The sequence below is a fragment of the Melanotaenia boesemani genome, chromosome 14 (genome assembly GCF_017639745.1).
Source record: "Melanotaenia boesemani isolate fMelBoe1 chromosome 14, fMelBoe1.pri, whole genome shotgun sequence".
Lineage (NCBI taxonomy): Eukaryota > Metazoa > Chordata > Actinopteri > Atheriniformes > Melanotaeniidae > Melanotaenia > Melanotaenia boesemani.
Window position 1 is genome coordinate 32,025,080 of NC_055695.1, and position 25,857 is coordinate 32,050,936.

General features: G+C 40.3%; 1 long non-coding RNA gene across 1 annotated transcript; it reads right to left on the minus strand.

Moving 5' to 3' along the window:
* Positions 1 to 4,088: 4,088 nt before the first annotated feature.
* On the minus strand, positions 4,089 to 25,857 carry LOC121653479. The gene is made up of 3 exons (XR_006012793.1): positions 25,845 to 25,857; positions 11,869 to 11,875; positions 4,089 to 4,156 (listed from the first exon to the last, which is right to left on the minus strand). It is a non-coding gene; the product is annotated as an uncharacterized LOC121653479 (long non-coding RNA).

Below are 25,857 nucleotides of genomic sequence, written 5' to 3' on the forward strand. Positions count from 1 at the left end.
AACCGCCCCTGAATATCTGAAGTACAAACCCTGTTTACCACCAGCCAGCTACTGTGTTAGAGAAGTTCCTCCCAACAACAACACATTGGGGTAAATATGAACTATGAACTGCTAGTTTCCTCCTTCTCACCTGAATGCAGCGAGAGAGAAAAGCTGATCAGCTGATCACGACAACCGTGATGATTCACAGAACAACATGAGAGGAGAGGGAGGAAGCAACTGCTGCACAAACAGAGCGACCAGAGATCTTCTACAGCAGACACATTGGTGCAAACGTTGGCGCAGGATAAATTTAAAAAAACAATGCAGGAAAAGTGGGGGTGCGGACAAACTTTTCCATCTTGCCTCTCCGAGTCCTGCCATCATAACAAGGAAATGGAGCTGCTGGACCTTTGACACGATCACCCACCGGATCCTTCTCTCCACACTCTTGGATCTTGGCATCTCAGGATTTGTCCTCTTGTGGTTCATATCCTACCTCACAGGAAAATCCTTCAGAGTATCTTGGCGAGGGGGAGTGTCCAGATCACATGGGCTGAAAACAGGGGAGCCTCAGGGCCTGGTGCTTGGCCCTCTTCTCTTTTCACAATACACCTCCTCACTCTGTCATTGGCTCTCATGGCTTCTCCTACCACTGCTATGCAGATGACACTCAGCTTTTCCTTTCCTCCCTCCCTCTAGAACTACACAACAGCACCCGTGTCCACCTGGACTCACAGCAGTCTGACTAATGATGACGTGTTTGATTTCTGCTTGTGTTCTTACTCTCAGATGTAAGTCGTTATGGAGAAAAGCGCCTGCCAAATGACTATAGAATAGAATAGAATAGAATAGAATAGAATAGAATAGAATAGAAATGACAGATTTTGGAGTTGTCATGGCACGCATGCGTTAATTGCGTTAAACAGCCCAAATATACACTTTGCCCAGGTTTGCCCCATTAAAGAGTAATGGACATTTTTAGCTTTGTAACCTCTAAAAATATTAAAAAGATACATTAGTGAAATATTTACTCATATACTATGTACCTTCTTTGGCAAATTCAAATCCTGGCTGACCCCTGAACCAATCCTGAAATCCTGAACCATGCAGGACTTCATAGGAAATATGAGACATCCAAGAAAAGCCCTAAAAAGCAGGTTATTAATGCAGATAATGGCTCTTTAGTTTTTGGAAAATTTGATTTGATGAGATATTACATAAAATGTTTTAGTTTTCTATTTTTATGCTTTTAGAAAAAAATCTAACTGGTTTGGTTGAATATTTCTGGTGGATTTTCTTTTTAATTAATCAGGATTCAGTGCTGGACATCTTACGCCCACATTACTTCACTTACTGATTGCAGAAGTCTGCACAACCTTTTCAAATAAAGGTTATTAATCAAATTAGCTCCAGATTCAGTATCTCCCCTGATTAATAGTGACTTTGAAGGAGCGCTGTAGAAATGGCTGCTCCGTCAGTATGCCTGTTCTGTTTGTGTCATCATATGTTGTTTTGTCTAGTCTTGGATGGGTTGTACTGAAAACATGAATTTCCCTGCAAAGGGATTAATAAAGTATTTTTCATTCATTTCATTCATTCATTCATAAGAGTGTGTGTATGTGTGTCTGTGTGTACTGTATATTTTTACAGCTATGGTAGTTAAGGTAAAATTCTGAAATGATTGTAAGTTAGTATAATGTCGTTTGACATAATGGTAACATGATTTCATGTGTGCGCGTGTAGGTGTGTGTGTGTGTGTGTGTGAGAAAGAGCGAGAGAGAGTTTGTGTGCATAACTCCCTTTATTGAGTGTATTTGTGTGCAGAGGAGATATGATTGGAGATGTAATTAGTTGCATGGGGGTATTGTGTGCAAGGTAAGAAAATTTGGTACATGAGTGTGTAAGCAGGAAAGAGATAAAGAGAGAGAGGGAGAGAGAGTACATGTTATATTACATTTGTTACACTACAATAACCAGGGACCAAAGGAGTGAGATGGAGAAACCTTGCAACATCAATCATCTCCAAAGATGGAAACTACAGTGTGTGTGTGTGTGTGTGTGTGTGTGTGTGTGTGTGGTGGTGGTGGTGGTGGTGGGGGGGGGGGGGGGGGGGGGGTTCAGTGCAGGGACATGTGGCCAAAGTTAATTATCAGTGAACCCATTTAGCAAATGTGCATGTGTGTGCATAAAGTGGGTGGGTGTGAGTGTTATTGCAGCCAACAATGCAGAAGGTTTGGATGTTGTATGCAAAAAGCTGAGCAGCTGGTTGTTGCGTGTGTCCTATTTATCTATAGATCAAAGCCAAAACACATACATCATCTTACCAGCTACTTCATCAGCTCCACCTCTTCAACTGCTTGGTAACACAAATATTTAATCAACCAATCATGTGGCAGCAACTCAATACACTTAGTCATGTAGACATGGGGAAGACGACTTGAAGTTAAAAATTAGTTTTTTCCAGCTGTAATTTTCTATAGTAATTAACATACATCTGCTCTGATGTGCTGTCATCTGTTTCGGGAGCAGCATCGGTTGTAGTTGAAGAAAACTGGGCACTTCCAGATGGCAGGACTAAATGAAGCAGTGGATCATCAGGTTCCTTCGCGTTCAGGGTCAAGTCCAATGGTTCAGAGGCTGTGATGCGGGACGGGGGGAAGGACATCCAGCATCTCCTGTCTCTATTGTTTCTCTCCATGTTTTTTGCTCTGCAACTTGAGGTATTAAAGTGGCTCATAAGACAAAAATTGTAGGTTTAATCTTTTGTTTTTAACCACCAGCCCCATTAGCTCCTTTAGCTGCTGGTCAACAGAGTGACTCAGAAGCTGTGTCCCAATTCAACGTCTCCGCACTTCGAAGTGCAGGTTCCTAGCCTACTATGTCACACTGGTGCTCCAAGCACTGTCCCTCCAAATCCACCCAACAAACCCTCACTTCATTTGGCCTGTAGTGAAGGCTACTGGTGGTGCATCCTTCACAGGTTCTTTTCTCTCAGAATTAATTTTGCACATGATGACAGCGAATGAGCAACTAAGCTCCAAAGAAAATGTTTTTAGTTTACTTCACTATAGTAGAAATTTGAAAAAAACCAAATACATTAAAAACTATTTTTTTTAAAACAGTGGCATTAAAATTGTGTGATATTTGATATTCGTGGATTTCATGGAAGGGTCTATTGGCTGGAAAGCAACAGATAGCCTCAGATAGCCCTTTGTTTTTTTTTTTTACATTCAGCTAAAATGGTAAGACAGAACCAACTCAGTCGGCGTTAACGTTCACTAGTGTTTTATGATATGCAAGACTTAGGAATTTCAGAGGTTTAAGTGATTCAAATGTTATTTGGCAATAATGATTAAAAACAATAACCCAAACAGCTCCGGTCTACCTCCACTCCTTAATCCAGAGCTACACCCCCTCTCCACAGTTACGCTCTGCCAGTGAAAGACGCCTAGTGCTTCCACCACAAGGTGGCGCCACATCAGTAGCTAGACTCTACTCCTCTGTTGTTCCCCGGTGGTGGAACGATCTACCAAACTCCGTCCGATCCACAGAGTCCTTATCCATTTTTAAAAGCAAGCTAACGACTCAGTTGTTTAAGGAGCATTTCCACACTTAGCTTAACTAAATGAGTTAGAAAGATTTGTCCAGCTCTTTGGCTCAACCAAGTACTGAAGAAGCTGCGTGCACTTATGCCCAAGGTGATATTGTTTGATGAAATTGTGATCTTGTATGTAAACAAAATGACTTACAAAAACATATACATATATATATATATATATATATATATATATATATATATATATATATATATATATATATATATATATGCACTGCCTCTAGCACTACATAACAGTACCCGGGTCCAACAGGACTCACAGAAGTCTGACTACAACTTAATGATGACGTCCCATCTTGTTTGAGTTCTTGCTGGTGTTGTTCTTACTTTCAAATGTAAGTCACTTTGGATAAAAGTGTCTGACAAATGACTGTAGAATAGAATAGAAAAACATGTTTCGGTTTTGTATTCCTTAAAAGGGTCATAAAATCATATGTTTGCTTCATATTTCAAATACAGGATACAACCAAACTGGTAATTATTCAGTATCTAAATGATGTGAGTTTAATTAGGATATTCTAGTCAAATGGTCCATAAGTTAGAGCTTTTGCATGATGTCTATGATTGATGCCAGGAGAAGCTGATAGGAAGAAAAAAAATAAAAACTAAAATAGAAAAAAAACAAAACCTCTGAACTTAAAGAAGGAAGACGTCCATGTAAAATGCAATGTAGCATCACACGTCTTGCTGATTATGGCTGGATAGCTCAGTTGACAGGACATCGGGGAGACCCACAGGTGACTAATATAAACACCTTACAGTTGGGTCCCTAGGCAACACCCTTAACCACCTCTGGAGAAAAGCTGCTGGCTTAGGGTTAGGGGCTCGCAATCAAACGGCTTGCAACTGCGACTCGGTTCTTGATTCGTTCATGAACATCACAAAATAAAAAGCAAAGTGGATCCGGATGATTTTAAAAACAAAACACTATGTGCAGACTTTGAGTTGTATTTTACTCTGAAAAATCAACATTACATAATAACTAGTGGCACAGGAGCAAGCCATCAAGTGAGAAAGGGTCTCACTTGATACTTGACACCATGGATGGCGAAATGTTTAGCTTAGATGTGGAAAATCACAATTTTGTACGACACCACACATCCCTTCTATAAAGAACTAAAGAGGAAGCGCGTGAGATCAGGCCAAATAGCTTTTTGCTGCTTTATTGTTCACTTTAAACGCCCATAAGTGCACCACCCATCATGATGTTACAATCCTTGTGTGATCGAGTAACCTGGAGAATCCAGCCACAACAGAGACGCTCTGCTTTTAAGCACTCTTCATGTGACAGGCTGCCAAGCGAAGAGCTCATTGGAGCTGCTCCACAGCGTTTTCATGACATTTCTGCAGCGCTTCTTCGATGCTTCAGCGTTCGGTGGAACTGAGGAAAACCTCTGTGGGGTAAATTGTGATGGATAGCTTACCCTTTGTATGACTTATGGAGGTTTTCCAAGCATTTATATCCCATCCAGGAGGTTTACAAACCAGCCACAAAAGTAGCATTTATTCAGAGACTCTGTATGGTAAATGCACAATGAATGATCCACAGTAACACCATTATTTATCACATTATAGATAGTTTCTGCATTGCAGAAATAATATGACAACAGTTAACTATAAAGACCTCATAGAGGTTGTAATTCCAAAATATATTGTGTAGAAGAATAACATCATAAAATGGCATAAACTAGAGTAATAATGCGCTGTGTGACATTTGAAAGTCTTTCATGGAGGATATTATGATATTGATGGAATTTGGAGTTAAGAACACTATTGGTTATTGGCCAGTTCAAATAATAAGAGCAATGCCATGGTTTATTAATGTCAGAGGCTTTCACTATAACAGTTCAGCCACACTTTGCACAACCTTTTACACCGTGGCTGGTCTGTTCTCTCCCTATATCCTTCGCCTCACTTTCTTTTCTGCTTTTTTTTGGCAAGATAAGGTTTGCAAGATTAATGGAGATTTTAAAACAGCGATTGCAGGTTTTTGAAAGAGCAGAGAGTCTCTTATCCCCTCCCCTACTTCTTACTCCTCTTTGCTGCAGGTGAGCTTATTAATGTTTCATGTTTACTGGACAGAACAGTGTCTTCAACCTCCAGTCAATATAACAAGTTTCTATTTGGCTGGACTGATGTGCTTCACTTCTAACTTTTCACCCAGAAAAAACAAAGCTGGATGGAATAATGCTGGCCAGCTAACTTGACTCTCACTCCTTGTTAGGTTTTCAGTTTTATCTGCATTCTACTTAACTCACTTCTGGCTAACACAGCTTTCTTGGGGCTTGCAGTGATAGTGACAGCACATCCCAAGCACCTATGATTCTTCCAGAATTTCTCTGTCAGTTTAAGCGTTTTCCCCTCAAAACTCAGAGTTATTGAATAATTTCAAGGTCAGAGCAGATCAAGAGAATTTTTTAAGACTAATGCCACACATTTGACATAGAGTACCTAACAAACAAACAAAAAAATGCTGGTCAAACATACGCTGGTCACTGGTTAATGCAGATGCAGACGAATATTGACAGCTGTTTTGTTAAGAAAAGAAGGTGCTGTCCATGATGCCTCTTCTTGTTCACCAGCAGTACATTAAAGTAAAATCACCAAAAGTAAATGTGTCTGTATCTTGTCTAGCTGATGAGATGGCCAAACATGAGCAGTGGCATTAGACCAGGGCCAGAGCTCACTGAAAATAAAAAGGCCAGAATAATTACATTTTGGAACAACTGGTTAGCTCAATTTAGAATAGTTATAATGAGGATAAAATGTCTCAAAGCCTGGTGGGTAACAGGGATTTTCTTATCATAGCTGTAACTTAGTGTGCATGTGTGTGTGTGTAATTCATATGACACACAATGCAACTACATCCAAAAATGCCTGGATGTTTATAAAAGTGCAGTTGTAGGTTACCACATGCAGAGAATGAACTACATCCTCCTGAGTGCCTCAGAGGTCAGAGAGTGCTTTATGGATTGTGTCTCTTCCCTGAAAACATGCTTTTGAAAATCAGAGGTGGGTGGAGTAGCCAAAACTTATACTCAAGTAAAAATACTGTTACTGTACTGTAACTAGAAAAATAGGAAAAATAGGAAGTACAAGTTAGAAGTAATCAGATTTATTGTGAAATATTAATGAATAAATTAAGGCATCCACCAAATTAAATTAAATACTCTTTTTCTTTCAAACTTTGTTTTCATTCTGGCTATCATGGTCTTTCACAACAAAGCTTTTTAGACCAGAGAGAAAAGGACACATGAGCACAGTGTTGGGGGTTTCTTCTCCTTCTGAATATCTTTAAACTAATCAAAGAAACTGTATTACAAACACCTCTAGGCTGTCCAAAGCCTAAGCTAAGCTTATTATAACTTACGGAAATTTGTTTCTCAAGTCGAGTTTTTGTAGGCTGAAATGTTGACGTGCTTGGGCAGACATAGCAAATGAAGTAGCTCTTCTTTTTTATAGGCAAATATCGTTTGAAAGCCTCTCACAGGCTTAGAGTACTTGTAGAGGCAACAAAGCCAGAGCCAGAGCTTGGTTAACTTACTGCATCAAAATATGGGACACATTTAAACTAAGGGGCATTATGGCAGAAAAGGTGCCTGTATTGAGTGGGAAAAGAAAATCTGTTTTGGAGAAGGTTGCTTCCAAGAAAAAAGCTGAAGGAGAGCGGAGCAAGAGCAGAGTGTGCGTCAGTGCTGTGTTTGAGCGGTGGAGTCAACTGAAGCAACAGAAAGGGCTGCAAAGTGGTGCCATGGTGGCCCCATTTCTACTTGATAGGTAAGATGACTTTATGTTAGGCAAGGTTAGCGAATACAGTGCTTGTGAACTCTCGGGAACAAGCTTTGTGCGTTTCTGTGCTCTGGAGGTGTGGCTTCATGTGAAAAGTCTGAAGAAATAGGTTTGGACTTTACAATTGAGTATTTTCAAAATGTAGCTTGCTTGAACCGTTTTTCAAAGATTTCCTGCCCTACCTTTAAATTAAACCTTCAAATATTCTTTACTGTGTTGTTTCCTTTTTTAAAATTGTAACTAAAAACAATGTCAAAAAAACAGTATCACGTCAAATATAAGAACAAATAGGGAAAAGTAATGCAATTGTACTATGACAGCGTAGAGGTACACGAAGACAAGGGCAACCAGCTACACCGTCGAGGAACTTTCACCATACGGTTAGGCTCTTAAAGATACCATGTATGTATGATTGTATTTAAACAAACCAAATAAAAAAATAATAAAAATAAACCACAAACAAATCCAAACCAATGTTAGCACTGCGGCAGGAGCGGGAAATTACTTTCAGGAGCGGACCAGCATGTGGCAGCTCCAATCACCAACAAGGGAAAAAAGGGTCTGCACTTTAAACACCCGTGTTATGACTCACACTCCCGCATACACAGCAAACAAGAGAAATCGTGGACCAACACCAAGGACTGGACGGCCGCCCTGGGCCCACAGCAGCTGACAAAAAAGAGGAACACAGTTTAAAACACAACGGCCACAGTGCCTCACATTCAGGAACAAAATAAGCCAAAATAATTGTGCAACTAAATAAACAAAGTAATTCAAACACAAGAAGCTTAATTAAAACAACACAAGCCTGCTTGGCCAGTTAGTCCATGCTTCAGCAGTCAAGCAGTGTCGATGAGGTTCGGGTAGCAGTCCGTCCGACCCGCAGGCCCACGCCAGAGCCAAACCAGGCCGAAAGACAGCAGAATGGATGAAACATAAAGCTACATAGAGTGATGGCGGAGAGCAGCACAAGACCTGCCACCTCTAAAAGAGGCAGCAGAGATTAATTAGAAAAATTAATCTAAGCGTTAAACATGAAACAAAGTAATACAAACCACTTTGTTGGCATGCACACAGCCCTGGAAAGCGTGCAGGCAAATGCCTCAAATACTGCCACTCAATTGTGCTGTGATCTAAAACATGCACAAGAAGAATCAGCTGGAAGTTGAGCAGAAGACAAACAAAGAAAGACAAACAAGTACCGGAGTGCACATCTAGCCACACACACTGCATCCAGCAGCGCAGCCAGCCTCCCACGCCTCAGCAGCCAGGCACGCTGTGTGGAAGCTGACCCTTTGCAGACAGCATGCTAAGCTGAAAGCTGAAAGCACCAACCACAACCACTACAAGAGACTGAAGAAAAAGAGACCCGCTGCACCGCCCACTAATCAAGGTGGTTGTGGCAAGACTGGCAGTGCCACATAGTGGCCAGGAGAGAAAGAACCTCTGGCCACACAATGAACATGCCAACGTGGAGGTTAGGTTTAGATTTCACTGGGAGATATCCTCGGTAACGAGCTGGGTTTGGTAATCATCTTAACGGCTACAGGTTGGTTAAATTGGACCTGTGCAGGATTCTGGCTCACTCTGCTCCAGTGTAGAACCAGCAGCAAACTGCCATGTGACTGTCTGGCTTCATCTGATTGGTTGTACACAGCCACTAACTACATGAAATCTAAGCTAGTGAACTCTTTCTAACAAAACACAACAAATGGTTCGTGTATAAACACATGACCAAAAATAAAAGTAATGAGTGGATTGTATGCCATTGTAACGGAGTAAAAGTAGTGTTCAGCTTCATAAATATACTTGAGTAAAAGTAAAAAGTATGTTGTATAGACATTAATCTTAAAAGTACAATTATGTAAAAATTTACTTAAGTAAATGTAATTGAGTAAATGTAATACGTTACTACTCACCTGCTGAAAATCATCTTAGATCATTTCTAATAAATTGTGCTTTAATTATGGTCAAACAGTGACTGTCACCAGTTCAAAGTTTAGTGTTTCAGAACTCCAGGAAGTTGAGCTAAAATACTTTAGCTAAGAGTAAATTACCTACAGTTATAATGTGAGTTAAAGTCTTATATTTAAACATGCTCAGTACTAGTTTAAAGTTTAGACACATATACTGTTTATGTGCATCCAAACCTTTGACTGGTACTGTATATTAACTTCCTTTAGTCACACAGACCTCACACCCTCCCTGGACCCACAGTTTGCCTGCCACACCTCTGTGATGGATCTTCATACAACCTCAAAAACAGCCACCCACCTTCCTGCAGGTGCTTCTGAGGACTGTTTTTTTCCAGAGGGTGTAGGATGTTGTCAGTTTCTTTACAGGTGCAACAGGTGGTTGTCTCATATTTTGTTTGTATTCTGTCTTGTGTATCTTTGTCTCCATATTCCTCCCTCCACCCTCTCCTTTCCTTTATTCACCTGTCAGATCCAGTAGTAATATGTAAATTCAGCAATAAACAAATTTAATATTAAGAACAATACTTAAGTATTATTCGGAGCCTTAAATCCCCAAAGCTCCTCCTGGCAAAGGAAATTTGTTTGGCACATCATTCTGCTGTCATGATGCTGGACAGGACAAGGTAAAAGAACCCCCCCTATGGAAATCTAATTATAGACCTTTGCAATGCTGAGTATCAGACACTTCACCACCAAGGGGCAGACAGTACACATTGTTTTGCATTTTCAGTCGTAACATCTGGGAATGTGCCAAAATATCCGAGCCACCCTATTTTTTGGGACCCTTTCATTGTGATCCCAATCTTACTGATCTGACTCTAAATGGTGGCACATGACACACTGCAATGCATTGATTGGTTGAAAGAATCGTCACTTTTAATGGGACTTTTCAGCAATAGGAACAAAGCAGCTCCATGTTTAAATATACAGTGGATTTATCATTGTTTAAAGCAACATGCCAAGAAAAAAGAAGACAAACTGTTGGACGTCCACTGTTCTCCTCCTTTGTTTCTGGGTCATCTTCTTTTTCGTTAAAATTCAAGAAAGATGTCGCACCACTGTGATGTCATGCTATTACGTAGCTGATTGTTGCGGCCCCAGGACTCCCAGCCTGTGGACCTTTATGGAAAGAAGACTGGGCCAGAGTTTCATGATGGCTGAACTTCTTCTGGGACCCGCCCTCCTCAAGGACCCCATCCTTTAGATACACTGTATATTTATTTTGTTTATTGTTAATAATTTGTGTTTCCTTCTTTATGTACCCCGTTGTCCAACTCCTGTGTTACTTCCCTTTTACCCCTAGACGAAAAGGGTACGTAACACTGATGCATGCTTATTGCTGAGTAACAGAACTCAAGAGGCCAATCAGAAGCCATGGTTGATAGGGAAGGTTCACAGGCTGCTGAAGGCTCTAAACACTGCCTTCAGAGCAGGAGATGAGGGCCTGAGGACAGCGAGAGCCAACCCGTCACACGGCATCAAAGAGGCAAAGAAGCAGGAATCCAGGAGGATAGATGTAATGAGAATTGTTTAACAACCACAAAAAGAAGCATATCAGGTGGTTGTTGTTTGGAGGCTCGCAGCATAAAACAAACAAAGAAGGCTGCTGTTCACGGTACTGAAGGAAACAGACTATCAGGGATTGAATTGCATGGGAGCCAAGCTCCCCTGATGGTTCCTCTTATGGCCTGCTTCAGTGTATTTGACATGTTTCATCCTCACTAGTGAGCTGATTACAGTAAAAAATCAAGCAAAGTGTGTGTGAAAGAGTCATAAAGAGTCATGATGTAATGTTTACTTTTTCCCACAGCATTTCAGTGCACAATCAACGCACACTTACTACCATTCAACTCATTATTCTTCTGTCTTTCTACTATGTGTTGTTGCCTTGGGTTCATTTTGAATGCCGAATAAAAAGAGCATCAATAAACGTGGAAATATGTGGAAGTCTGAAATTCTTTGAAAGCTGTGAGACAAAGCTCCTCCCGGGTATGGTCTCTTCTCTATTTAAGTTTTCCTGGCATAAAATGATTGAAGTACTACTCTGAAAAGACTGACACTTCTGCTCATTGTTGACACTTTCTGTGCTAAATTCTTCAGTGTGGTCATTCAGTTTCCTTATTTTTGGCACTGCGGCTGGTATGGAGGCCTTTTGAAATGCAAATATTTTTCTCATTATTGTTCTTGTGCCAAATTAATAAGGGCAATAATCCCAATTGGGGAATTGTTTCTCTGCATTTAAACCATCCTACTTACACTACGAGCAGTGGGCTTCCATGTTATGATGCCTGGGGAGCAGCAGCTAGGGTTAAGGTACCGTAGTGGCTGCCTTCATTGCCAGTCCAGGAATTTGAATCTGGGTCCTCCAGCCCTAAGACTACACCACAACTTCCCTTTTTTTGGGATTTGAAAATGCCCAAAAATCATAGAAGTTAATGACATAACATAATAGCATAATTCTTTCTAAGATGTTCTGCACGGGCAGCATGCAGGATGCAAATGTACTTCAAATCTGCTTCTGTTATTTGTTGTGTTGTTTATATTCTATGGTCATTATGTTTTGTATCATGGTTATCTGTGCTTATCTGGTTCTGACTTCCCTTGTTTATTCCTTGGTTTTGCTTCCTATCTCTAAGGATACAAGGTTACTGTTACTATTGTAAGATGAGATTCGTTTTGGGTGAGTGATATGACTAAAACTCAACGTTTGGATAGAATATTTGCTGTATTTTGTTGTGGTCAGGTGCAAGCAAAGTCGGTCTACACCTTTTTAAAACTCATTTTTATCACTTTTAGTTAAACTTGTTCGGTGGGAACACCCCTTTTAACCACATGGGTGGAGCAAACAATCAGTCGGTTTTCTGAGAAACTTAAAAAGGTTCCAACCTGATATTGTTGATGTGTGGCCTTTATTTGTTCAGTAGATAACATCACATTGATGTGATTCTTCAAACGACTTCTCCCTGGGTCACCGCCCGGCTGACAGTAAAGGAGCAGACCCACTTCTACCCGGGTTGTCGCTGGCTGACAGTAAAGGAGCAGACCCACTTCTACCCGGGTTGTCGCTGGCTGACTGTAAAGGAGCAGACCCACTTCTACCCGGGTTGTCGCTGGCTGACAGTAAAGGAGCAGACCCACTTCTACCCGGGCTGTCGCTGGCTGACTGTAAAGGAGCAGACCCACTTCTACCCGGGTTGTCGCTGGCTGACAGTAAAGGAGCAGACCCACTTCTACCCGGGTTGTCGCTGGCTGACTGTAAAGGAGCAGACCCACTTCTACCCGGGCTGTCGCTGGCTGACTGTAAAGGAGCAGACCCACTTCTACCCGGGTTGTCGCTGGCTGACAGTAAAGGAGCAGACCCACTTCTACCCGGGCTGTCGCTGGCTGACTGTAAAGGAGCAGACTGAGTCACTGTACAGCCACACACACAAATGACCATGAGACACAGCAATGGCGAGTCCAGAGAAAATAGAGGAAGAGTTTTAATCTGGAAGGGCAGCCTGAAATTAGTGTCCATGATGTTTCTGTTAGTAATTTATTCTATTAAGTTTCCATTTCAATCATTAATCAGATCTAATATTCGTTTTTATTATGAATAAATGAGCACACAGATGGATTTGAAATTCCATTAAAGGAAACATATTTGAACATTTTTTTAAAAAAAGTAATGGAGTAGTTACTTTTCCGAGTAATTAATTACTTTTATAATGCTGTATCTCCGTTTCTAATGCTGTTACTTTTTGCAAGAAATAACTAACTGTAATTAACTACCATTTTTAAAGTAACATGCCCAACACTGGTGTCTGCATTGAGGTCCTACTTCCTTGCCTCGACATTGATTTGTGACAGCTCTCAAGTTCTTGTAAACTTTTCCCACACAAATAGAAAGATAACCACATAGGATAATGTATAAATATAGCATTTAATCCTCTGGAGTACTGACAACAAGCAAATGTGTAAATGCTAAGAGATTCTACTTCAAATTCATTTGTACTGTCCTCTATATTCTTTTTAAATCCACAATTCTGTGGTTACGTCAGCAGAGCCTCATCCGCCATCCTCAGCATGCTCCAAACATAACAGCAATTTCCATATTTTTTTTCAACATATGCTTTTTTCCCTGACCTCTACCCAAACTCCAGCAACCACTGTCATAAAGCTTTCTTACCCAATCCTTTATTGTATGTGCTTGTTATTAAGTTAATTAACTTTACCATAGCTTAGGATGCAAAGACGGGGGTCTTCAACTGCAGTTTGAAAACAACCCTTCTGCAGTCCTGGCCAACATGCATTCATGGCACCTGCATGATAATAAATAAGCTGAAGAAAAGGCTTGGTTCATTGGTTCCATGTTGACACAGCGTTAGCTTCCCACGCTAGTTATGCTCTAATAACATATGCCCAAAATGGACAAAATGATCATCTGGGGCCCACTTGGGTCCCACATGTGTGATCCCAGAAGAACACTAATGAGAATGTGGGTATGGACTCACAGTGGGAAAGACAGTTAGGCCTTTGGGGTTTAACATGTAAGCAGGGAAATTCACATGGGGCTCACCACATCAGCGTAACCCTGCCTGAAAACAGCATGGCAGTTAACAACGAGCTACCAGGAAATCCTTGGACAGTCCTGTATTTTTCAGCCTAATTATTTCCTACATATGAATGCTGATTTGAAAGTACAATGACCCCCCTCAGGAAACTCCCATACCACATCACAACCAGCGTGACACATTAAAAGCTATGCAGTAGTGAAAAGGTAATTAAAGGTTAGACTTTCTAGCTAAAGGCTCATGCCATGAAGGTGTCTCATACTTAGTATGCGGGTAATGTCCAGCCTCAGTGTGTCCACTGTCAACACTGTACCCAGGGGACAGACCTCTAACTTCGAGTTGCCCTGACATGACAGACTCTTTGAGATTTGGAAAAGTTGTGGAGGTCATAGCCTTGCTGTCAGTATGGGGAAAAAGAAGCAGAAAGGAAGACTGATTTAGTTCCTCAGAAAGTAGATATAACATGTCAGAAGGTAATAATTCTGCTGCTTCTTGAAGACACTTCAGACAAGGGGAGAATTAAAAGGAGAAAGAATGGTAGAAATCACAGGAAGTTAAATGGAAACTGGTGGAGAAAAGACTGAAAAAACAAAGAAGTGAAATTTCTAAACTCCTTGACCCCAGATGCAGAAACACTAGAGCTCACTGAGGCAGAGAGAGCCAAACTAAAAGATTCAACAACATTTAGCCGACTCTCTGTGTTGTTACTCTTCTGAAGGCACGATCAATCTGTTTTAGGGAATTCAAAGCTTCTTTAATTGCACCTAAACATCACAAAAGAAGTGTCAAAATCTATTTCATCTGATTGACTCATATATGTTGTCTTTGTCGTTTTATATTTCTAGTTGCTGATAAAGTTTCACTAAACTAACGCCATGAGTGTCTTTACATGTAGAAATATGACACATGAGCTTGTTGTGGGACACAACAGACTTTAGTTTATCATGTAACTTTCCTAGTCCTAATTATGTAGTTGATAGATTGATAGGGTTTACAGAGCAGGAAATTTGTGATGCTCTTTAAATTCCAGCATTTAAACTGACCTACAAGAAGCAGCCACTTCACCAGGTACACCTTCTAGTACCAGGTTGGACTCCCTTTTTCCTCCAGAACTGCCTTAATTCTTGGTGTCATAGATGGAAGTAGGTGGTGGAAACCTTCCTCAGAGGTTTTCTCCATATTGACATGACAGCATCACACAGCTGCTGCAGGTTTGTCGGCTGCATCCATGATGAGAATCTCCCGTTCCACCACATCCCCAAGCTGCTCTACTGGACTGAGATCTGGTGGCTGTGGAGGCCGTTGGAGTCCAGTGAACTCATCGTCATGTTCTAGAAAGCAGGTGGAGATTATCTGAGCTTTGTGACATGGTGCATTATCCTGCTGGAAGTAGCATCAGAAGATGCTCCACTGTGGTCATAAAGGGATGGACATGGTCAGCAACAATACTCAGGTAGGCTGTGGTGGTTAAACCAGACCACGTTGGTACTAAGGGGCCCACAGTGGGCCAAGAAAATATCCCCCCACCATTACACCAGCAGCAGCCTGAAGCTTTTATCCAAGGCAGGATGGATCCATGTTTTCATGATGTTTCCAGCAGATTCTGAGCCTAGCATCTGAATGTGGAGCTGAAATGGAGACTCATCAGACCAGCAACGTTTCTCCATCTTCTATTGTCCAGTGTTGGTGAGTGTGTGTGAATTGTAGCCTCAATTGTCTTTCTATCATCTCCAACCAGTCTGTCCATTCTCCTCTGACCTCTGACATCAACAAGACATACTGGTCCAGACAACTGCTGCTCACTGGATATTTTCTCTTCTTCAGAACATTCTCTGGAAACCCTGGAGATGGTTGTGTGTGGAAATCCCAGCAAATACTTAGACCATCAAACCATGACCCGTTTAAAGTCACTTAAATCTAATTTCTTCCTAATCCTGATGCTCAGTTTGAACTTCAGCAAATCATCTTCATTATGTCTACATGACTGTGTGTTCAGTAGCTGCCCTGTGATTGGCTGATTAGATATTTGTGTTAAGAAACAGGTGACTTCCTAACTAGAAAATACACCTCTCCCCATTTCAATTTGAATAATATTTGCTATTAGATTAAGATCTATCTATCTATCTATCTACCTATCTATCTATCTATCTATCTATCTATCTATCTATCTATCTATCTATCTATCTATCTATCTATCTATCTATCTATCTATCTATCTATCTATCTATCTATCTATCTATCTATCTATCTAAGTTGGTGGGTCTTCTGAATCGACTCATTGCAGACTTTGTGTTGCCATGTGATGGTGGAGGAAATGAGTGACAAATGTGAAGCATGTTGTGGAGGATTTTGTGCATGAGGAGGATGATCTTGGATTGGATGTGGCTGGGAGCCAGCAAAGGTCACGCGGTGTCAATGATGTGATTACAGCAGACAAAGCGAGGAGGCTGTTGGCGGAGGTATTCACATACTGATAAATCAGTTTCAGTCTGTTCTCACAGTGCTTTTGCCTTTCTCTGGTATCAATGTAATTAAGGAATACATGAGTGTTTGTGCAGTTAAAAATAGCAAAACATGACAAAGTATGCTATTAAGTTGGTGGAGCTTTCTTTACATTTATTATTGATAAGGTGTTGGAATTAAATTCTGGTTTTTAAAAGAAAGATGTCTGCTACTACAACGCACCTCTGCACGAGCCTGTCAATGACCCAGTGATTTGAGTCTGGTGTGTTGCGTCAGGGTAGAATCCAAAACCTGCAGGACAGTAGCTCACGAGGACCGGAGTTGGAGATCCCTGTTTTAAAAGCATTTCTTTTAGTACTGATGTTCTTAAGTTTTATTCACACACTGTACAATCATGATTTTCCTTTAAGGCAAAAGAAGTATCACCATCGGTTCGATATTGGTACCATAAACTAATGGTATTTTATTGACAGGAAATAATCGCCCCTCCCTACATTGCACTGAACGATGCATTGAAGGTAGGAGGAAGATGACATCCGCATTGGTCCGGGTGTGTAGGGGCAGTTACATGTCTACATGTTACTCTTGGGTAGTAGCTGCTTCTCAGTCTGGACGTTCAGGCTTGTTGAACTCTTCCCGTTTAGGTCACATTTTAAGTGTTACTTTTCATTAGAGGCTTGATTTTCAGGAAAGTTTTTCAGTGTTTGAAACAAAAAACAGTAACCAGAGGGTTCCAGCAGGGGGAGTGTGGGGCTGTTGAGTTGTGTAATGAGGCAGGAGGAAAGCTGGTGTCTCCCCTTTATCAGGTATGAGCCCCCTCATAATAACAGTCTATTTGCAGGTGGGTTGAATGAAAAACATGCTCAGGATTATTCTTGTGGCTTGATGTGACTGCATATTCTGAGGTGATGAATTAAGTTCTGTGACAGCGATAACCACATTCCCAGTTATAATTAGCCTAAAGCTAACTGTGTTCTATGCTAATATGGCCACTGTATATTAAGTCACAGTAGTAGTAAGATTCTGTTGTTGTAATGTACATATCTATTATGTGTAATTCCCAAACTGTTGAATTTAGAGTATTGTTAATTCTGTTGTGACATATAAGCTTTTACATTTATAAACCGTATGTCAGCATACTCCTGATGGGACAACTGTAAGCCTCATCAGATAAGTTATTCTACAGTATGTAAACTAAGTAGTAGATCTGCTGCTGAGCTCCTCTATGTTTGTTTCCTGGAGTCAACAATAAGTTATTTAGTCCATTTTTATGTTCAGTGTGTTTAGTTTCAGTAGCATCTATCATCACTGAAAATCAAGACAAACACCATTGTTGTGTCTTGACTAATTATGACAAAAACAGACCAGACGAGAAAACCTGATATGGGAAGGGAAAAGAGACATGACAAAAGACATGATACTAGCTGCGTTTCCATTCGAATATTTCACAAAATAAAAGCGATATTTCTAACATTACAATAAAGTGCAATTGCGATTTGCAGGTGTTTCCATTGAATGGTGTTTAGAGCTTTAGCCGTTATTCTCGTAAAACCTCGTGGTGCAAACTTTGAGGAGGATAGAGATTCCTAATTCTATGTAAAATTCTTGCATTTCTCTGTTGTTTGCTATCATGGATGACGATTATATTTTTTCTTTAATTATTTGTAAAAAGATTTCCGTCTCTTTCTGCGTCTACTCAGACTGCTCCATCTCTATTTGAAATGAGCCAGTCACGTGACCCACTACGTCACGTCCGGTAAAGCGGAAATGCAAGAAAAGTGTTTCCATTACACTTTTGTGATTATGCTTCTATATCGACACATTTGAAAAACCACCACATGAGAGCGTAAAAACTTTTTAGTCATATTTGAGAGGTTTTTTTTTAAAATGTAGGTGTTTTTTATTTGCAATATTTAGATTTTGCGCAATTCTAGGGGTAATGGAAACACACCTAATGCCATGTAGAAATATACATGAAGAGTAAAGAGGGGAGGTGCTCGGTGCATCATGGGAGGTACGTCAGCAGCATAAAGCTACAGTAACCGTAACACCTTATCATTTACAAACTCTTACCCCACTAATTGCTCCACAAGTGATCTTTTGCAGCTAATTAGAAGAACATTTGGCTCTTGAGCTGCTCAGTACTCCATAAACATTACTCTTCAGTCTGTACGAGTCCACCACATTTCGGGTGTTTTAGGCTGGATTCATAATGTAGCTTTATTTCTCCTCTGGGGTTTTTCAGGAGCAGAGCTCATCATCTGCCCAACTGTACAAGTCACATTCAGTCATGCAAAATTATCTATTTCCGATGTAATTTCTCTTGTTTTTCTTTCTTTTTGATTTTTAACTTACTAATTTGTCCTCTTAAAATGACCTACGTACTTTGTCTTTTGTGTCATATTGTTTTCAAACATCTGCACCGCTCATTATTCCTAATTAACTCTAACCCAACGATCTTGGCTACATGATAGCATGAGAATTTGTAGAAACAGCACAAGCACATTTTGTATGTGTCTTGTTTATGATGAATGCATTTCATGCTTCTGCAAACATGTGATATAATGTGCAAACAGGAGTCTGGAAAGGCGTCTTGCTGGACTCATTTCTGTCAGACAAATTTATATCTAATGCATATTTTTTGTGGGATGCTGAATTGCTTCTGCTTTTCTGAAACACAGAGTATGTGGTGGAAACTAAGGATACACCAATACCACATTTTCTCCAACAAAACACAAATTCTTACATTTGAGTGTTGCTGATACTAAGTATAGACATAAGTACTAATAAATGCCATTATATTTCTTACAATTATATTGATTTTATTTCATTAAGTACATTTTACCCAACCATTAATGTAAGAAATTGTTATTAACATTTTAACATTCACAGCACATTTTCTTTTAAACAGCCTCTGGACACACCTTTCACTTAAATATGGCTTTTAAATAAAAACCTAAAAATTCTTTGTTTATGAGTTTCAGAAGCACAGTGACAACAGGAATGACATCTGATGGCAGAAGGATTTAGAGCAGCTATAGTCGTTGTCTAAGGCGCCCCTGGTGTGCAGTGAGGTTGTTGGGCAGCTCATACTAAGGCCCGTATATTTCTAGGGCCCTCGTCTGCTGCAGGCGAGACTGCAGCATGTAGAACATACTATTCCAGTGTGTCTGTACGTCTTGTTGGAGTCTTTTCATTGGCTGGTTGAGCTGCCCCTGGATATCTTTAAGGGAGGAATAGTGTCCAGCTATTTCCTGTCTGACTGCTACAGCATCAGCAACACTCCTCTGTGCCTAAAAGCCATCATGCAAGAGACCAGCTGCCGAGCTGGTTCTTGCTGTTAACATCATGTTGGTATTTTAGATGTTTTTATCAAACTGCTTGTGTTAAAGGTGCTAAATTTAATTTCTCACCGTGACAATTTTAATGAGCATAATTTGCAGTCTGCTTTACTTTTTAATCGTTGTTTAAATACCTCCACACAGCTGACATAGGTCCTCCTTCATTTGTGCACTCAAGCGATGGGTGAATATCAAGGTGCTGCCATAAAGAGGCATCGGTTACTTCTTTTTATACACCTGACATCCATTTTATGGTGTATTACCACTGCTTACTGGACTGGAAACTGATTGTGCAAACACATGTATTTCAGGAAAATTTCGCTCTTATCATGCTGGTATCGAGTTCTGGTACTGGTACTTTTAGTGTCAATAAGTAATGCAATTATTCCATTAAAAAAACTGAAATATAGGCTAAAAACCTGCATTTATCATTATATCTATATTTAAAAACATTAGTTAGTTCTTTAGTATTTTTTGCCATGTATTAAGAGCTATTGTGAAAGGTCCAGAGAGCCACTTGCAGCTCTGGAGCCGCAGGTTGAACACCCCTGATTTAATGTTTGTAAACCAAAACTTACTGCATTTTATTCCTATAGCAGTAGGCCTTCTTTTAAAGGAAAATGACAGTTTGTGTGTAACAATGTCGTTTATTTATGTCATGTGATTAATCGTGATTAAAAATTTTAATCACTGCCCAGCACTGATCTATCTATCTATCTATCTATCTATCTATCTATCTATCTATCTATCTATCTATCTATCTATCTATCTATCTATCTATCTATCTATCTATCTATCTATCTATCTATCTATCTATATATATATATATATATATATATATAGGTGGACATTTTCTACCTTTCTTTGTCTTAGTGAGACTGGAAGGTTGTTTGTGCTCAGCTCAAATCTGAAGTAAGATTGTTTGCTACAGCAGGATTAATGCCTCTGAACACACTGGACTTCCTGCTTGTGCATCAGAAGTGTTGAACATACACTGAATGTGGACTTACTGATCCAGGAGACATATTCAACCGAGTAGTTTTACAGGTACTAGAAATTTGAGGAGGAGTGGTCATTATTTTATAAATTTGACAACAAAAGTTATTTTGATCTGGACTCAAATCACTATTAAAAGAATTCTTAGTATGATGATCTAAAGAAGACAGATATATCTGTGCCTCGTTCATTAAGACATTCTTGTCCAGATTTTCCTTGTCATATAATGTCCCATGTCCTACCTTCCATTGCTGCTATTGAGGGTTAGACTTCATTATTCACTCAGTGAATTTTCAAAGTCGACCATTAATATGCCTAAAGGTGCTTTAGCCTCGGGTGAATAACATTGAAGACAGATGCAACAAAAGCAGTAAAGAAAAGTCACTTCCAAGGACAAACAGGCTGAATCTCTGCAGACATGCAGAGCAGGCGAATATTAGATTGTATGTAAAGAGGTGAATTTTCCTCCAACACACCATGGTGGCTCAAAACATCCATATTATGCTTGAGGGACCTGCAGCTCAAAGAAACTATTAAAAGGTCTTTTAGAGAAAGAAATGACAAAACAAAAAGACTGCTACTCTCATTTCACTGCTGGATCCAGTCAGGTAGACATTTACACCTCCTGTCAAAAACATGCACACACAAAGAGCCAGCATAGGCTGTATAGCAAATCCTAAGGGCCCCATGATCCACAGGGTGGGGACAGAATCATTTTCTTTAAGATTTGTTTAAACCATGCTACTACTACAAGTAATTGGAAATATTATATAAACCCACATTAACATAATTTAGTAGCAATAGTCTAAATAATGGCAAAGCATTTCTTTCTGGGTTCCTGCTGCCTCGCTGCTCTCTATATGTCCACTGTAAGGGAGGGGTGGGGGTCCACCTGTCCTCTGTAAGGGAGGGACATGGGTCGACCTGTCCTCTGTAAGGGAGGAGCGCGGTTCTCTCTGTCCTCTGTGAGGGAGGAGCGCGGGTCTCTCTGTCCTCTATGAGGGAGGGGCGGGGGTCCACCTGTCCTCTGTAAGGGAGGGACATGTGTCGACCTGTCCTCTGTAAGGGAGGGGCGATGAGTTGAGGGCTGAGTTGCCTGAATCTGCCCTGACATGATCTCAACACCTGGAGACACTCAGTGGGATTAAAATGTCTAAAAGGAAAAAACAGTCCTGCCCTCAGGAAAGAAAAGTGAGGACAAAGACAGAGGTACAGTAGCATCAATAGTTGATCTTACTTACTGTTGTTGGAGCATTGTAATCACAAAAATATACTATTTTACCTTGAATTTCAGCTTTACCTGAAGGAATAATGGCATGTGGCTACTGTAAGAGGGGCCAACTGAGCATGTGCAGTAGGATTGGCATAAGTTTAGCTCAATGCTAATTAGTTAAACAGCGATGTTGTAGCTGTCTCCACCCTCCCCTACTTCACTGCTGCTGGTGGCCACATTCACCGCCGTCTCCATCTACAGTGCATTCTGTTTTTCTTTCTGATGGATTATATTTAAGGTATGTTCGTCGATCATTTCATTGTTTCCAACCATCAAGCCCTTTTGTCAATGGTCCATCAATGAATTAATGAACTCAGTTGTGTGTCTGTGTGTGTGTTACTAGTGACCGCAGGTTTGTTGTTTGGAATGTGTGCGGCATGCCAGGTGGTGGGCGTGATGGGATGCAGCAGCATTGCTGAAACTTTTTAGCTTTTAGTAAACAGATTACACACACAATAGGCAGAAATTTCACACATTTTGAGCATCTGACAGACCACCTACTAATATTTTTGTCCAGTCTCATCTCGTCTACGGAAGCTCACATATGTCTTGTCATCTTTTAGTCATCAAAAAGCCATGTTTAGCTTGTGACTGTCTTGTTATTGTCATGAAAAAAGGGGCATCAACAAAATAACACTTACATGCAACTTCTGTGTAAGTGTTTAAAGACTGATTATGAAATTGACTGCAATAAAAGGGGGTGCCAGCTAAAATCTTGCCTAGGACACCACATTGGTCAGGCACTGCACACATACACACATGAAAGGACACACAAATATAGTTGCACACCACATTCACTTCATTAGTAGAGATCAATTTAAAAGATGAAGCTAAATTTAGAAAGATGCAATAGTGGTTTGAAAAGTATCTCTGATACATGAAAAACAAAAGAATGCTGTCGCCTTCAGAGGAATCAAAAGGCCACTTTATTGCACGAACTGAACACCACTGTATTATATTTTCAACACTCTTTGCTCTATGACCAGATCACCAGTTACAAACAGCTGAATGTAAGTAGAATTGTTTGGACATCTGATCATTTTATCTAAATCTGGAAGAAAATCAAAAGCGTTACCCTCATTTTAGAGACAATTGGTTCAAATTGTCAAGAACCAAGCAGTAACCATGAAAACACTGACCTGCTATCAACTGAAATTTGCTTATTGTTTAGTTAAGTCACGAACTGAGAGGCTGCTGTCTGAGAGACAAAACTCCTGCTCCAAAACAAACTCAATGCCAAATTCATCCTGAATGCCTTTTTGGGACTAGATTGATTTTGCAAAACAAAAAATGAGCACGTGCAAGTCCAATGTGCCTTCAGTACACTCCTGGAGCTCCATCTGACACACACAAAGGACACAATGTTCATGCACGCTGGTGAGATTTGGGGAAAACTCTCCAGGAGTAAACAAAGTATAGAGCTGTGTGTGCTTCTGTGGCCTCGAGGGATATGCTGTGCAGCTGGCTGCTACCACCTCTGAGTGTGTCGCTCATGAGGCAGTTGATGAATGTGTGATGTTTCTTTCAAGGTAGCAGCTAAATGGCTTAAGTGGCACAGTGTGCATCACTCTTCAGTAAGCTGCAGCTGACAGTGATGTGCCTTTACTGAGACACTGCACACGTGTTTCAGCTGAAGTCTGAGACTCAGTGATCAAGTCTTTATGCTTCGGATCTTCCTTGATTTTGGGTCTAATTTGCACGAGGAGCTTTTTGATGCACTAAAAGGCTGAGATCAGAAATGGTGACATTGTTGGCAGATTATTGTCTTAGGGTGCATTAATACTCGGTTCATATATACTATATCGTCCTATATGCATGCATTTTTTGATTGTGTTTACCCATAATGCCTTGCACTGAACTCACAGTGCACTTTGTTTGGTTTGCTGGTTCCTGTATTTGGTCCACTTAAAACCAAACAAAATTTGCATTTATAGGCAGACCGAGTCCACTTCTTAAATCCGAATCAGAGTTTGTTTGCATAAACAGGCTAGGAATTGAATAAAAAAGACTGGTGTGAATGTGCCCTTAACCTTTTCCAATCACAACACATAGACTAGGACTTGAGTTGCACTTAAGTTGCATGTCAAGTGACTTCTGACTCAACTTGGACTCGCAATTTGAGACTCATGCTTTTATTTGTATATCTTCCTGATCTCATCTGTCTGATCTAGGGATGCACCGATACCGATGTCAGTATCGGTCTGATACCATGTGTGTGTACTCATACTCTTTTTGATAAAATTGCTCCGATACTACAAAACCAATCCCAATGTGAAAAAACTAGTGCTGTCAAACTTATCACGTTAATGTGAAGAGATTAATCTGTGGAACTCACATGCATTTTTCAAACCCACTAAACCAGGTGAAAAGTTCGAGGCTGATGCCCATGTTATCGACATTATAGCACTCCTAGCTGACCACAGATCAGCTCTGCTCTCCGCGTTCAAGTTGTCCTTCCAAGAACTTAACGTCAAATTAGACAGAGTCCAAACAACATCGCTAGCCAGCACAACAGACTGTCGTCACTAGAAGAAAATGCTGACACTGTTTACCAGCGGCTGGAGGTGGTAGAAACTCTATGCCCTCATCTTCAAACTGATAAAAGGAAGCTAAAGGCTAAGCTAACTGACGTTCGGCTGATTGGGTTCCCTCAGGGAATTGAAAGTCCATAACTTACGCAGGGCTTTTCAAAACTTCTGCAAGAGGCTGTGAGGAAATCTTCTCGACCCTCCACCATTTCTGTACATGTCAGAGCAGAACAGATGAGAATCTGGCTATTTTCTTAACAATATCAAGGAAATCTGGAAGGATCTGTGCATTTCTTGGCTGTTCAACCAGCAGTGGAAATCTTTAATTGTGGTAAAAAGTGAATGCAAAGATCTTTACTTTATGAAATCTCTGTCTGTGTCTGTGTGACACTGAGGGGTGGTGGTTGATACCGTTTGAGCACTGATGGCCAGTCGGAGAGCGGAGAAGTGTCATGTCCGAGGAAATACTGGTTTTTATTCCCAACAACAAAAAGACTGAAATTCGGTGAAAAATCTTCAATCTGACACTAAATTGGATATTTCCATGTTTCTGTCCAGCCTAAAGTAATACAACAGGTAACTTTTGTTTTGCTAGTTAATGCTAACGGACTAAGAGACAAGGGGCTGCAGTGTTGCTGAGAGTTAATGATTAATCGTGGAGATATTGTGAAATATAACGTTATTTGCTCTTTTCAGTAACACAAAAAGATCACGTACACGGTGTCCTGTAGCCTAAACTAGTTATAACTAAACTTTGCACATATCCAACTAAATAGAAAATTAACAGCCTTTGCAAAATTTGAAAGTATTTCTTTACCAATGTTTAATAACTTATTATGACCAGATGAGTTTTTTTATGTTCTAATGTAGATTAATAAAATCTGTTTCTGTTAGATGAATAAAAGTTTACATTGACACATTGATGTCTAATAAATATAGAAAACAGAATAACTTTGACATCTCCAGATAGAATGCCCTCATCAGTAACTGCAGACCCCTGACTAATGTTGCCAGTTCAGATATACATGCTGTTGTCCATGTCAGGAGATACAAGGTAAATAGGACTCGCCACCTCAGACCACAAGATGGAGCAACACACAAACGGCCACTGCATTAGTCTATATCAGGGCTACTCAATTCGGTCCTATGAGGGCCGTAATCCAGCAGGTTTTCCATGTATCCCTGCACCAACACACCTGAGTCAAATTAATGAGTTATTGTGTAGAACCTGATTGGCTGTTAGAGCCACCTAATTTGACTCAAGTGTTTTGTAATTTGTTTCCCCAAACTTCCACACAATAGGTCATATATGGTAGTATGAAGGAACAATACAAAGTGAA